The sequence below is a fragment of the Neodiprion pinetum genome, chromosome 1, assembly GCF_021155775.2.
Source record: "Neodiprion pinetum isolate iyNeoPine1 chromosome 1, iyNeoPine1.2, whole genome shotgun sequence".
Taxonomy (NCBI): Eukaryota; Metazoa; Arthropoda; class Insecta; order Hymenoptera; family Diprionidae; genus Neodiprion; species Neodiprion pinetum.
In genome coordinates, this window is record NC_060232.1 from 20,868,186 (window position 1) to 20,882,102 (window position 13,917).

The 13,917-nt window shown below is 36.9% G+C and overlaps 1 protein-coding gene across 3 annotated transcripts in view; it reads right to left on the minus strand.

Annotated features, from left to right (window-relative positions):
* LOC124220638 (regulation of nuclear pre-mRNA domain-containing protein 1B) overlaps window positions 1-13,917 on the minus strand; it is a 44,328-nt gene that overhangs the window by 11,653 nt on the left and 18,758 nt on the right. The gene's annotated exons all lie outside the window — the stretch shown is intronic.

The following is a 13,917-nucleotide window of genomic DNA, read 5'->3' on the forward strand; positions in this document are numbered from 1 at the left end:
CCAACAAAAAGAATTGGACAAGTCTTTGCGTGATAAGCAGCAGCAGGACGCGATGATGCCGGAAATTCGACGTTTGACGGAGGAAAATGAGAGACAACGTCAATTGGTAGAAAGATTGTCGGCAGTAGAACCAATTCAACAAAATCAAAATATTGAAGGAAGGTTAGTAGGAGGTTTGATAAACCAATTGCAATCATTTCAAATAGAGATAAAAGTACCTAAATTTTCTGGGGAGGATAACACGAATCCTAGAGAATTTTTAAACGATTTAGAAAGGTATTTCGATGTGAAACACGTACCGGCTGAACAAAAAATATTAGTTATTCATGGTGCATTAAATGGTAGAGCTAAAATTTGGTTTGATGGAAAAAAAAGTAGGTTTGACGATTACGAATGTTTTAAAACTGCATTTTTGAAAGAATTTTATTCCGTAGCTATAAGAATCAGAGAAAAAAATCGTTGGTCGATGCGCAAATTCAAAGGGAGTGAAAATAATTTGCAAACGTATTTTTTAAAACAAACTAAAGAAGCTCAGTATTTTGAACCCAAGTTGTCGGATTACGAAATAAATTATAGTATTATTCAACAAATGCCGATTAAAGTGAGGGAATCGTTAGTTGCAATTGATTTTTCCGATAATAATAGAGTTGAAGCCGCGTTAGCTCAGCTAGATTTAACTTATGAAGAAAGAGAACGTGAAAAACCTCGAAATTCACAGTCTTATAACAACAATTCGTATAATACCAGCGAAATCAATAAACCAGGTCACATTAACGCACAACCGAAATATCAACAGATAAGTCAACATAACGGGGTATCTACGAATCCAAATTTTCAAAATACTGTACCAACAGCTGTTAGTGTTTGTTTACCCAACACAAGTTATCCGCCACCTACTTACAAACTTACTACTTACTTTTGGACAAAATCAAAGGTCGAATGGATATCATTTACCAACAGGCAATCATAATAATAACAATAGTAATAACCAACGACAAAATTTAAACTGACTATCGGCGCGTTGAATCAAGGTCCAATAACGTGTCGTGACCCTTTTGATTATATTACGGACCTATCTTATGATGTAACTGGTACTGAAAAAAATGTCCAAAAAAATTCAAGATTAACTGTACCAAGATGTCCACATGTCTTAGTTACTGTTTTGGGGATTAGAATACATGCACTTCTTGATACTGGTAGTCAAGTGACATGTACTCGTATATCCGAAGAATTTTTCAATCGATTAATGACAGTAATAAATTTAGATATTCTCCCGGTTAGTAAAGTAATGGTAATCCCAGCTATTGGACGAAAAACTATAACTGTTAAAAAACAAGTTTTCTTACAATTGCATTTGGCAAATCAAGTTATAGAATATTCATGTCTTGTTATTCCACATTTATCTAATCGTATAATACTTGGTAATGATTGGTTATTGAAAAACGAAGTGATAATAAATTACAAAGATCGTATGCTGGAAGTCAACGGTGTTCATATCGGTATACCAACGGTGTTGTTTGATTTGGAACCTTTAGATAAATTGGTATCCTCTACAAATAACGAAGTAACTTTAATTCAAATAATAAATATGCAAAATGTTAATTTAGATTTAAGTAATGAAAATGATAAACTTGTTATTGGTGAAGAAAATTGTGGAGTTGATGTGTTGATTCATAATGAACAACCACACTGCCATTTAGAAAATGAAATTGAATTGATAGTTGATGAAAATAATATTGTTAATGATAATGATGTTGATACACAGCATCTCAATTGTGAAATGTATAAAAATAATTTACCTCGTGAAAATGATTTTGTTAAGTTAGTTAAAGCCATTGAAATAAATAGTAGTCATAAACAACTAGAAGAAACAAATGAGGAAGAAAGATCTCAAAATTCAAAGAAAGATGAAAGATTTTTAATACATGGAGAGGATCATAATTTTTTTAAAGAGTCTTCAAACTTCGTGCATAGTCTAACGACACTCAGTAATGTACAGATTGAAACTGTCTGTGCACTTCGTAAAAAGTATCAAGTCTTGTTTTCCAATAAACCCGGATGTACTCAAGTATCTCAACATGAAATCAAAGTAACTAAACCAAATCCAATTGTACGAAAAATTTATCCAATTCCTTTAGCTTTGCGAGAGTTAGTAGACAAAGAAACTAAAGATATGATAGCTATGGAAAGACTGTTGAAGAACTTTCGTTATCGACGCAAGCAACAAAAAGTGATCTAGAATGATCTAGTTTTATTAAAAGTACCACTACCCTCTAATGCAGCTGATAGAGTAACTCATAAGTTTTTTCACATATATCATGGACCATATAAGATTACAAAAATGATTGGAAAGAATGCGTTCGTGTTATGTAATCCAGAAAATTTAAATGATGTCAAAGGTACATATAATAGATTAAATTCACGCAAGTATCAAACTTCCTAGTTTCCTGAATCAATTTTGAAAGCAATTTATATACATTTAAGTTTATTGATATTCAAAAAAAAAAAAAATATATAATAATGTAGTTAACTCGTATGAATCTCAATGAAATTGATTTCATCCTCTACTTTGGACTCGACATAGAATAATGACAAGCAAATTTTGTGAGTTAGATTTAATTTTTTATTAAGTGGACGAGATTGTAATAATCGGAATAACGGAAAACCAGAAGATTGTTAATTAGTTTATACAAGTGGATGAATGTGTGTGGAAGAATGCGTGTGACAAACTTTCCAGTGCTAATAATGCAAAAAGGTGATGAAATTTGAAGTATGTGCAGAGAACGGTGGACATGAAGCAGTTTTCGATAATTATATAATAAATTTGAGTATGGATAATGAACAATGACAATAACTGGTGTTTGTGATAATTATGATAAACCTAACCATCACAAAAGGGAGGCAAATGTAATGATTCAAATATAACCGCGCGATGAACACGGCACGAGTGGATTAGGTTAGACCCAGGGAGTGGAGAACCTGGTCACAAATTTGAAATTGGGGGGCTTGGTCTACGTCTCTCCAGGAGGAAGGAGGTGCGGAGGTGTTCGTCTCTGAAATAGTCGACTAACTGAGAATAAAAAGTAAATCTAAACGACGAGGACGTACCTATTAAAATCAAAAATTAAACACTCCAAACCCAAGCCAAATTTAAAAAGAGACGATAAAACGAAGAACATTAAAAGTGCAATAAACAAATATAGTGTCTCGACGAAAAACCGTTATTGACAATACTTTATAATTTCAACGATATCCACCCATTTTAACAATATACACTGTTTTAACTATATACACTTGGAATAAATGAATGGATGAATGAATGAATTTTAAACATAATGACGGCTCATGTGTGGTTATATTTATAAATAAATTAAAATTTTCACTCTACTCCTCATACTTTGTAAAAGATTTTTAATATTGATTTAGCCTCATTTTTAATTTTCAAATAATCTTATACTAGTACCAGTGCGGTAATTCAATCGTCAAGCGCCGAAGAGAATTCTACGCCAAGGAAAAGATATGTGGATATTTTGAAATTAAATGAGAGTTTAATTGATCTGGGAACATCACCCATTAGTAAAATAAAATTACTGCAGAAGAAGACAAATTCAAAAAATTGCGCAAAACACTAGCTTCAAAGATATTTCATATCGAAGTTGAAACGGAATCGGAAGAGAAAACAACAAATAGTGAAATTATTCAAAATTAAAAGAAGATTTTCATTGTACAAATGACCAGAAGAAAAAGCTTCAAATTGTAACAATATTTAAAAATTGATAATTTCTCAAAATTCATACGAACTTCGATGTTTCGAACCGGATGATTACCGTAGCCAAAAAACTGCAGAAGAACCCACCCCCAACATGAAGACTGGTAAAGAGTTGGGCCAAGATACACTGACCTGTGTTGTGGATTTTTATACATCTGATCTCATTAGTCGTATGATGGCGGGTAGAAAAAAATTTAAATTGCGGCTACAGAAAACGATCAGAAAATACATAAGTAGGAACGACTGATTCTTTCCAATTTAAAAGACATATCACACCTTCAAGGAAAAGTACCCCGAGTTGAAGATCGACTTTTTAAAATGTTGTAGGCTAGGCCAAAACACTGCGTACTCCCTGGAGCTAGTGGGACTCATTCAGTTTGTATAAACACAATCTATGAAAATGTGAAACTATTGTTAGATGGTGCAAGAATAGTACAATTGACAGAAAATACGCCGCAATTATTGAATGATTAGAAAGATTGTTTGAAACGAATGATGTGCAACCCACCAGCAGCCAAATGTCATCTAAATCAGTGTAGAAGTTGTTCAGGCACCAAAAATGTAGTGAAGCAGTTGGAAGAATCATTCGAGGAGGCATTGATTGATACCGTGAGGTACAGACAATGGGTATCAGTGGATAGAATAAATTTCGAAACTATGCAAACACCTGTGCAAGATTTCTTGGATAAATTTTGAGCACAACTGCAATCGCTGATGACACATGCATTTATTGCTCAGCAGCAGTCCGCTTATTTCCGAATAATTGGAACCAAGAAAATATTTTGTGGTCTGCTATTTTGCAGAAATCTATGCGTTTGTTATCCAGAACGCGATTCAGGGTGTATACTGAAACAAACACCAATTGACGATACAACCTTTCGTTGCCTACTATGAAAAAGACGGAACCATTAAGCACAAGAATTATATAGCAATTTCAGAGTGCCTCAAACATGATATCGAAAATTTGTGGAGTTTCTAAAGCGTGAAATACGTGATGTTCATAACATTATTCACTTCTCGGATGGAGCCGGCGCGCAGTATAAAAACAAAATAAAAATTTTGAACGAATGTTCTTACAAAAAAGACTTTGGAGTTAGCGCAGAATGGAACTTCTTTGCTACATCACATGGAAAAGAGCTTTGTGATGGCATTGGGGGCGACCTCAAAAAATTAGCCGCGAAAAGCAGCCTAGAACTATCACAAGAACCGATAAATAGTCCCCGCAAATTTTGTTCTTGGGCTAAAAATAATAAGAATATTAAAAATATCGACATAGATTTTTTCAGTAATGAGGCTAATAAGGAAAAAGCCGTATTACAAGCTCGATTTGAAAATGCGAAGTTAGTACGTGGTACATTGACATGTCATTACATAAAACCTATTACAAAGAAAAAAGTTGTTGCTAAAGCATATTCCAATGCATAGAAGTCAGTAGAATCATTGGTTTACAAGTAAATCGAATATTAATAGAAATGTAAATTTGCGGTTTACTAAGATTTTATTCAAATGTACATATCGTTCTGAAGTTTATGCTGAGCAGTTTTGAGTTCGTTATTCAGTACGTAATTAATTGAATAATACTGTGACCTATTTCATTTTAGAAATCAAAAAGGACATTATATTCACTATTTATTCTTGATGTACAGTAGCTATCGCACAGCTAAGAGCTTTGGTTTCAAATTTGTAATATTATGTTCTAAAATTTAAGTTAAGTGCGTCTTTACATTGAAAATTTCTGTTGTTTCAAGCCGATATTCAGTATATAATGAAATAAATAATTTCGTAATATGATAAATTCAATGAAGTTGAACATGTGTATTATGCCCACCTTCATTCCTTGTATGTACAGCGGACAAGCGTCGGTTTCGGTGCGCCCGCGTACGCGGCCAGGCACGACGTCCCGCATGAATCAATCGCTATTCAAATGTAGTTTGCATCAGAGTTCCACTTACAAACTTACATGTTTTTTAGAGAATAAATCAAGGAAAACGCGCGTATTTTTTTTCAAAATTTTCCAAGAACGTTATCATCTTGAAAATCACGTTTAAATAATATAATTGTTTATACCAAATGGAAAATTATTGATTCCATGAATTTAAAATAGATAAGATAAAAGTAAGATTCAAGAGCTTTGAAATGAATTTTTGCTGCATACGACAAAGGGAACTGTAGATATCGATATTTAAAGGAGAGCATGATTCCGAGTTTTGCCATTTTTTTTTGTTGTAACTTTTGAACCATTCGAGTTAAAATAAAAAAAACATTGTTTGATGCATTCATTTTGCTTAAAGCTTCTGTAAAAAAAATTACATCAATTTTTCAGCACATGCGGTCAGAAAGGTGTCCCGCTTGACGTGGAATGACTCATGTATAGCTGCCATCATGCCCTGCTGGGTACTTGACTTTCGGTATTTCTAAATACACTTTAAGCAAAGTCAGATAGGTGGAGGTCTTGTTTCTGGTTATTCCACATTTTTTTCTTTTTTTTTTGAGTCGAAACGGAAACCCCGTGAAATTTTTTAAAAGTTAGAACAAAGCTACATAGAAAAGGAGAGAATCGAATAGGATATCACAAAATTTTGCTACTCACAATGCAAATAAAGCTGACTGTGATATTATTCATAATTGACAATACCGACATTGATTCTGTACAGATTAGGGAAACATCTATATCATAAGATAGTTTTTAAATCTAATAATATGATCTAACAATAAATTGAACATTTCTAACAATGAATCTAACTTAAGCATTATAGCGGTTAAAGCCGAGTAGCCAGACAAAGACAGATAGCATAAACGCTTTAGAGTGATAGAGAACAGGAAACCCTTAAGGATTGTAACGTGGCATTCTTGATGCCCGTTACAAGGAGCTCCTTGAACCCTGGGCGGAACCAAAATTTGGGGGTTTCCAAGATTGGGTCGCAGTCTTTGTAAAAGAGCGCCAGAACTAGCATCACGCATCCGAAACTACGAGAGGGGACACTTTAGTGAATAGCGTAAGATTTTTTAGGTTTTTTGTTTTTTTTTTATTTTTGAGCTACAACGGCATCAGACAGGAAATCGGCACCGAATTCGAGGAAATTGCGGAGTGGCGAACTAACGACGATTGAGAAGGAAGGATGTCGAGGCTGCGGAGGGGGAGCCAACGAAGATCCCCGCATCGCGGGAATTAGCCCAGGGAAGATAGGAAATAAATAGGAAATTTTTGGAGACAGCAGATATCGAGATGCGGTTTTCTGCATTGTGTTCAGGAAGGTCCCAGGAAAAAAGTCTATATCGTCTGGTGGGGCCATTTTTCGAAAAATGCATTCTGGGCCAATAAGTGCATTTTGCAATTGCATAATTACTTGTAATATTATGAGAACGACTGGAAACTCGGAAAAATCGTTCGGAAATCGTTACTCGGGGGTTTTTGGGGATGCTGAATTCAATTCTGGCGATAGAATTATCCGGGGGCGTTCAGGGGTGGCCCTGCGGAGGAGCCCGGGGAGTGATTAGGGGGAAAATTGCAGCGTCCATGAAAACAAACGAAAATCGTTACTCGGGGGTTTTTGGGGATGCCAAATTCAATTCTGGTATCAGAATCATTCGGTCGTGCCCGGGGGGGGGGGGGTGTTGCAGCGTTAAATTGAGTTGAATTTTGCATCCCCAAAAACCCCAGAGTAACGATTTTCGTCTATTTTCATGGACGCTGCAATTTTCCCCCCAATCACCTCCCGGGCGCCCCCGCAGAGCCACCCCCGACGCCCCCGGATAATTCTAACGCCAGAATTGAATTCAGCATCCCCAAAAACCCCCGAGTAACGATTTTCGAGCGATTTTTCCGAGTTTCCAGTCGTTCTCATAATATTGCAAGTAATTATGCAATTGCAAAATGCATTTATTAGCTCAGAATGCATTTTTCGAAAAATGGCCCCACCAGACGATATAGACTTTTTTCTTGAGACCTTCCTGAACACAATGCAGAAAACCGCATCTCGATATCTGCTGTCTCCAAAAATTTCTTTATTCCGGCTGATTTTGATCTAAATGCCCTGGACTAAATCCAAGGCGGATACGATTCCCGTTGGCGGCGCAGCCTCTTCCCTTTCAACCCGCCAACAATTGACTATCGTACCTGCGACGGGCCGACTAGCGACGAGGGAGCACCACGCTCACCGCCAAGACGTTATGGAGCGGCGCGGAGGACAATTTTGCGACCTAGCGTTAAGTTCTGCGCCGCGAGGCGACTAAAGGTGCGCGCAGAGTTGCGCAATCGGTGAAATCGATGACAGATCGATTATTGCGTATTCTTATGGGGATGACGTCACGTAGGGAATAGCGTATCGAGATCCGTCTTGCGGCAGGTCGTCGATTTTTGGAGATTACTCTAGTTCTGGCGGTCGTGCTAGATAGTCACGTTTTGGGAGTTTTGCAAAATAATGGAGCCGCCTAAAAATCGTGAGGGGGATGGAGAGTGTGTTGCGAGGATGTAGAAGGTAAGCGCTGCTTATATCCTCGCGATTGAATTTCGAGACTAATTGCGAACAGGCTTGCCGAACAACGGATAGCCATTTTGGATTGGCGTTGTAGAAAAGTACTCGAAATTCTTTTGCCGAATCTTTTGCTTGGTGACCGTAACCTGAGTTGCGCGTGGTAAAGTGGAGCCAGTTTTGAGTAATGGAGAATGTTGAGTAGAGTCACGGGTTCTAGTTGCGTCTTTATCGTTTTTGAACTTACGTACAGCCGAATTCCGCTGTACCAGGTTCATTCGCGGTATACGGTTTCCCAGTGTCGCCTCTCGAGTAAGTCGCGAATTGCCGACATGGAGTGCTCGAGTTAGCGAATAAAGTTTTCGAGGATTTCGAGAAGGTTTGATTTCGGATACGTTGCGATAGCGTTTAGTTGAGATTACGTTTAGTTGCGCTTGCACTTAGTTAAGTTTCCGCTTAGTTAAGACGGTGTTTAATTGAGTTGCGTTACCTTGAGATTGCGTTTAGTTGGGGTTACGTTTAGTTGCGCTTGCGCTTAGTTAAGTTTTCGTTTATTTAAGATAGTGTTTAGTTGAGTTGAGTAGCGGTTACGTATAGTTGAGATTGCGGTTTCGTTGAGTAGCGGTGGAGACAAGAAGTTCGCGTTACGGAATTTTAGTTGCGTCTGAATTATGTTGTCGTGTACGAATCTGTTTAGTTGAGTTTCACGTAAGGTTCAGCTCTGTGGATGCTGTTTAGTTGCAATTAGTAAGAAATAAGATTCATGTTAATTTAAGTTGTCAAGGTTAGATTTAAGGCAGCTTGCGGTAGCGACAAGGCTCCGAGTCGGGTAAGATTTCGGGTGAGATTGAGGACGCCGTCTGTTAGGTAGCCCGACGGCGCACCGTCGAGAAAGTAGTTTTAGTTTCGGTTTCGAGCAATTATTGCTATAGAGGAAAAACTTCGAATTTGCGAATTGAGAGTAGCGTAGGGAGATTTTGTAACTGTTGAGTTAGATTTTAGTTAACGAACCGCGAGCTAAGTAGAGTAAGAAATAGCGGAGGTTACGCATAGTTTTCTGTTTTTTTTTTTTTTGGATTGCGAAGAGCGAATTTTGAATTATTTTTTATGGTTTTTGTATCATCGCTATTGTGAAATATAGTATTTGATTTTACTTCTTTGGTTAAATAGCGTGTTTTTCGAGTATCTCCGCAGTACTGAGCTACCGAGCATATTCCTGATGTGTAGCGCATTAACGATTTCGAGGCGTATTAATCGCGGCAGGCGCCCAACAGCATTTCGCGATATTGTTTTTCGATCCAGCTTACATCGCAGGAAGCCGAATTCTTGTGCACGCGGTAAGTTCTCGGTAATTTTCTCTGAGTGACCGAGGTACGGGAAAAAGCCGCGTCACAGGATATCAACCAATACTTTGTCGCTTTACTCGGCGTCTGGTCAAGACGGCAATGTACTGTCCAGAAGTACATGGTCTAAGGATAGGTAACTGTTGAATCTCGTAGTTCTCTTGCATCTTTCTGTATTAGCTGTAATATATAACATATATTTGTTTGTTCTATTTTGCCTATACCACATATATGTGCAAGAATGTGTATGAGCGTACGTGTGGGTTAAGCGGTGAACCTCGTAAGAGTGAACACCTTAGCCCTCAGTTTGCCAACGGCGATTAGTAAGTCCAAAAGTTTCTGATCTGCGTGCGATGTACCCGCCATATTATTGAAATTTATTTAACTTCAACAACGCTTATTTATTTAACAATCACCCGAAATTTTATCAATAATCCCTAATGGAAAACGTCTCTCAGGGAATTATCGTGTTGTATTTTCGAGACAAGGACACGCACTGCACAGGTAAAGCCAGAAATTGTTAGAAGAGTAACGCTTGTTAAATCATAGGTCAATCATAAACGTATAAATTAAATAAAGTAAAGATTGTGCATGTCTTATGCAAAATCCGGTATCAACGCGCTGGATGGCGGATATTTTACCGTACGATACTTATTTGTATCCCACTTCATCTGCCGTTTGTCCGGACGCTTATTCGTGTGATACATTCCTTTATCCAGGAAAATTTACATTCAAGTATTGTTCTGTCTAACCCTCTGGTACAAATGCGGAAAATTATTGTATCACCCGAAGATAGTACTCAAACTTGTTACAAATAGATTTTGATGCAATTCAGGTATGTTGTAGAGATATTTACCAGCCTAACGGGAATTTATGCACTACGGATTGGTGTAAATTTTTTTTTTTTTCGAAATAATTCTTTTAAATTGGGTTTTCCTTTTCTCTTCTTGCTAAATATCAATAATAACCATTGCATTAGAAAGTTGCGGGGGAAAAAATTTATATTCTTAGAAAACATACTAATAATATAAAAAAACAGCTATTGGCTTTCAGATAAAAATTGCGACCTCCACATTTCCCGCAAACAACTAACTCGGACGACGATCTTCGGTGGACAACAGCCTATAACTTCGACATTTTCGCAAATGATTTGAAAAAATTTGCAAGTGTAATTCAAAATATCAATAAAATAATTTCCAAGTTAGATTAAATTCCTATTGATTCTTCCCACTCAAAAAAATTCCCCCCTTGACCTATTGGTTTAAAGACAAATCGATCAAGGTTCCCCTTGAGTCCCTCATCACGGGTGATGACTTGTAAGTATCAATCCAACAGCAGCTTTGCTAGACCGTGCTATCTTCCTTTTACAAAGAGCTGAAGATCCAATATCCTTTTTCCTTGATGATATGGTCACCCGACAGCTAAGGCGCATTATCGTAGCCTTTACATCTGCTATCCAGTAGGAATGACTCTTACCATTTGTCTGATTGTGAGATTCATCAATAAACCATAGAAGACTGGTGCTGCTAGTAAGTTTCTATTAGTTTCACATATGTTTTACACATTAAACCCTGACTTTCTAAAAAGGCCCGCCAAGTACCGCTTACTAATTTAATTTTTTTTCTGGATTTTCAATTTCATTAGGTCGTAGTTGCCAATCTTTCGCTTGCAATCTCGCACTAGTAGCAAGTTCCGATAGCACATTTATAGTTGGGTGTTAAAAGCACAGACAGTATACACATACTACTTATATCTCGCTTGTGTGAAAGTGACATTACGTTTCAATCATGGTTTTATTGTAAATTAACAGACATTTCCTTGGCAATAGTATGTGATTTGAATCTTTTTCGATAAAAGATGAGAATATTTATTTTAGTAGTGTTCTTGTGGCACGAGTTTTTTTTACATAAAGTGATTAAATGCGTACATTTTTTATCAAAGAAGGAATTTTTGTGGGTAATGACCACATTTAATGTATATGGCGAAAGATTTTTTCACCAGAGGTGTTTTTTGGGAGGATGAAAATACTCCCAAGACTTTTTGAGGACTTCCGAAATAATTTTTATTTGTTAGGATAATTTCAGAATTAAAGGGTATTGAAAGAACAGTAGAGACCCTGTGAAGTTCGATCACACTGATCTTCGAAAGTATGGACGTGAATGGGGAAATACAGGATTTAACATATTGATTTGCTCGTAGATTCTTTTGAAAAAATGTATACAATTTTAGAGAATTGATGTTGAAAAACATGGTCCACATGACGTATTTGACTTAGAGCCTTGTGCCAACTTAAAGTTCACACCCTCGTGTTACATAAAAAACTCTCACGGACCGTCGCGTCAGAAGGCAGCGCAGAATGTCCTACACTGAATTTTCAAGTGTGGGTGCCAAATCAGTTCATCCACGACCACACACAAGTACTTAGCTACTTTAAAACCCTTCAGTTGCATACTGATTGAATACGGGGCTCTGAACAGCCACTTAAACGATTCACAGAGAACTTCGTAAACCGATATCAGTTTTCTACTGCGCCCTCTCTATAGTATCAACGAGCTTAGTCGATCTACGAGGATAAGAATATTATCCCTATACGTTTGAGTGTAGCAGCCCTGACTATTGAAATTCATCCCTGTCTGAGAACAGACAGTCTTCTATGGAATAGTATGAAAAATAGAGAACTATCCCATCCTCAGAACACCCTCTGTCTGTGATGTCAAGGCAGTGGGACCCCGAGTAACAGAATCACACATACACTATGTTTGTAACAGCGCACTACATAACAATGAGTCAAAAATATCTAATTGTGTTAAGATAAATCCGATGTCTCCGGTCCAATAAGAGATGTGAATAAAAATATGTATAACAATAGATCGTTATTTAAACTATCACATGAGCGAAAAATTGAGTTATCAATCAAAATGCACCGAAATTAGTTGATGAATATCGAGTTTTTAACACAGGCCTTATAGCACAATGCCGTTGTAACTTCAGTCTTTTGCTCATAATTTTTAAGGAATGCCTCAGATTGCCATGAAAAATAATTATATCGCTCGTTTCGACGGCTAGAATATAATTGTGCAATAAAAATCTATTGTCATTGATTCAGTTAACAATATAATTAGTTAAAGACCTGAATTGCTTGACGTGACATGCTGCTAGGATGATTTTACAATGCAGGACTTTGATGTAACTTCAATTTAAACAAATTTTGTAAAATTTATTTTATATTACTGTCGTGCATAAAGTAATGTTATTTAAAAATAAAAAAATAAAAACAAAAAAATAAAAAAATATAAGTAAATAAGTTGCAACTAGTTCTTCGCCAAAAGTGAAACTTTTGTACTGTATTATCGGCACAATGACAGTTGAAGTAATTTTCCATTGAATGTCTCTTTAATTAATCAGAAAAAAAACCCAAGCCCTCTTAGCGCACCCCGACTAGATATGGCTCTGCGTTCAGGATTCACCTCAATTAGCGCTTTCCTGACGATGACGATGCTGATATGACAATGATTGTTGGTGAGGGGGTCAATATACCTACTGCTGGATATCTAGTCGAATTTAGTGTTGAGTATTTTAAGGGTCAGTTGAACCCACCACGTTGAATAAAGATAAGAATGTTGGGTAAATTGATGGAAGCAAGGTTTATGTCTCTAGATTACTGCCAGGTTCAAAACTTTCAGAGTTGAGTGAGACAAAAACATTGTGTGAATATTATCTCGACTTGGTACTAATCGTGAGTGTATCTTGTAAGTGTACGCGTACCCACAAACGCCCAATCTGCTAATAGCGTCCTCGCTTAAGCACACTAAGACGAAGATCAACAAAGAGAATGATCTAAATTCCATTTGGCAGTTTCTTCAGAAGTATAGGTTATTTGGATTACTGCTTCCAAACCCAGACTCAAACTTTCGGGATTCAAAACTCGTATTTCAATAATTCAGACTTACTGTGTGATAACTGGTATATCTGCGGGGTCCTTAGAGTTGTGATAGGTGAGATGGTAAAATTTATATATTAAGAATTACTGATCCAATATTTTAACTGAATACTCAAAATAGGTAGTCGCTTTCGAGTAGAAATACGTATTCAAATTTGTAGTGCATTATTAACGCAAGCCTCGCATAATGTGACGAGCCTTTGTTATGGAAAGTCCCTGTGCCCCCAACTCTGCGAGTTAACATACCCTTCCTTCAGAAATTGAAGTCATTAGCAATGACTCTTTTTTGCTACTTAATAAAAGTATACAGCGTATTTAGGCGCGTACCTAACGAGCAACAGAAACGGTAGGAGCGCGTAACGTGCGTAACGTGCAGGGGCAAATCCTTTCCAA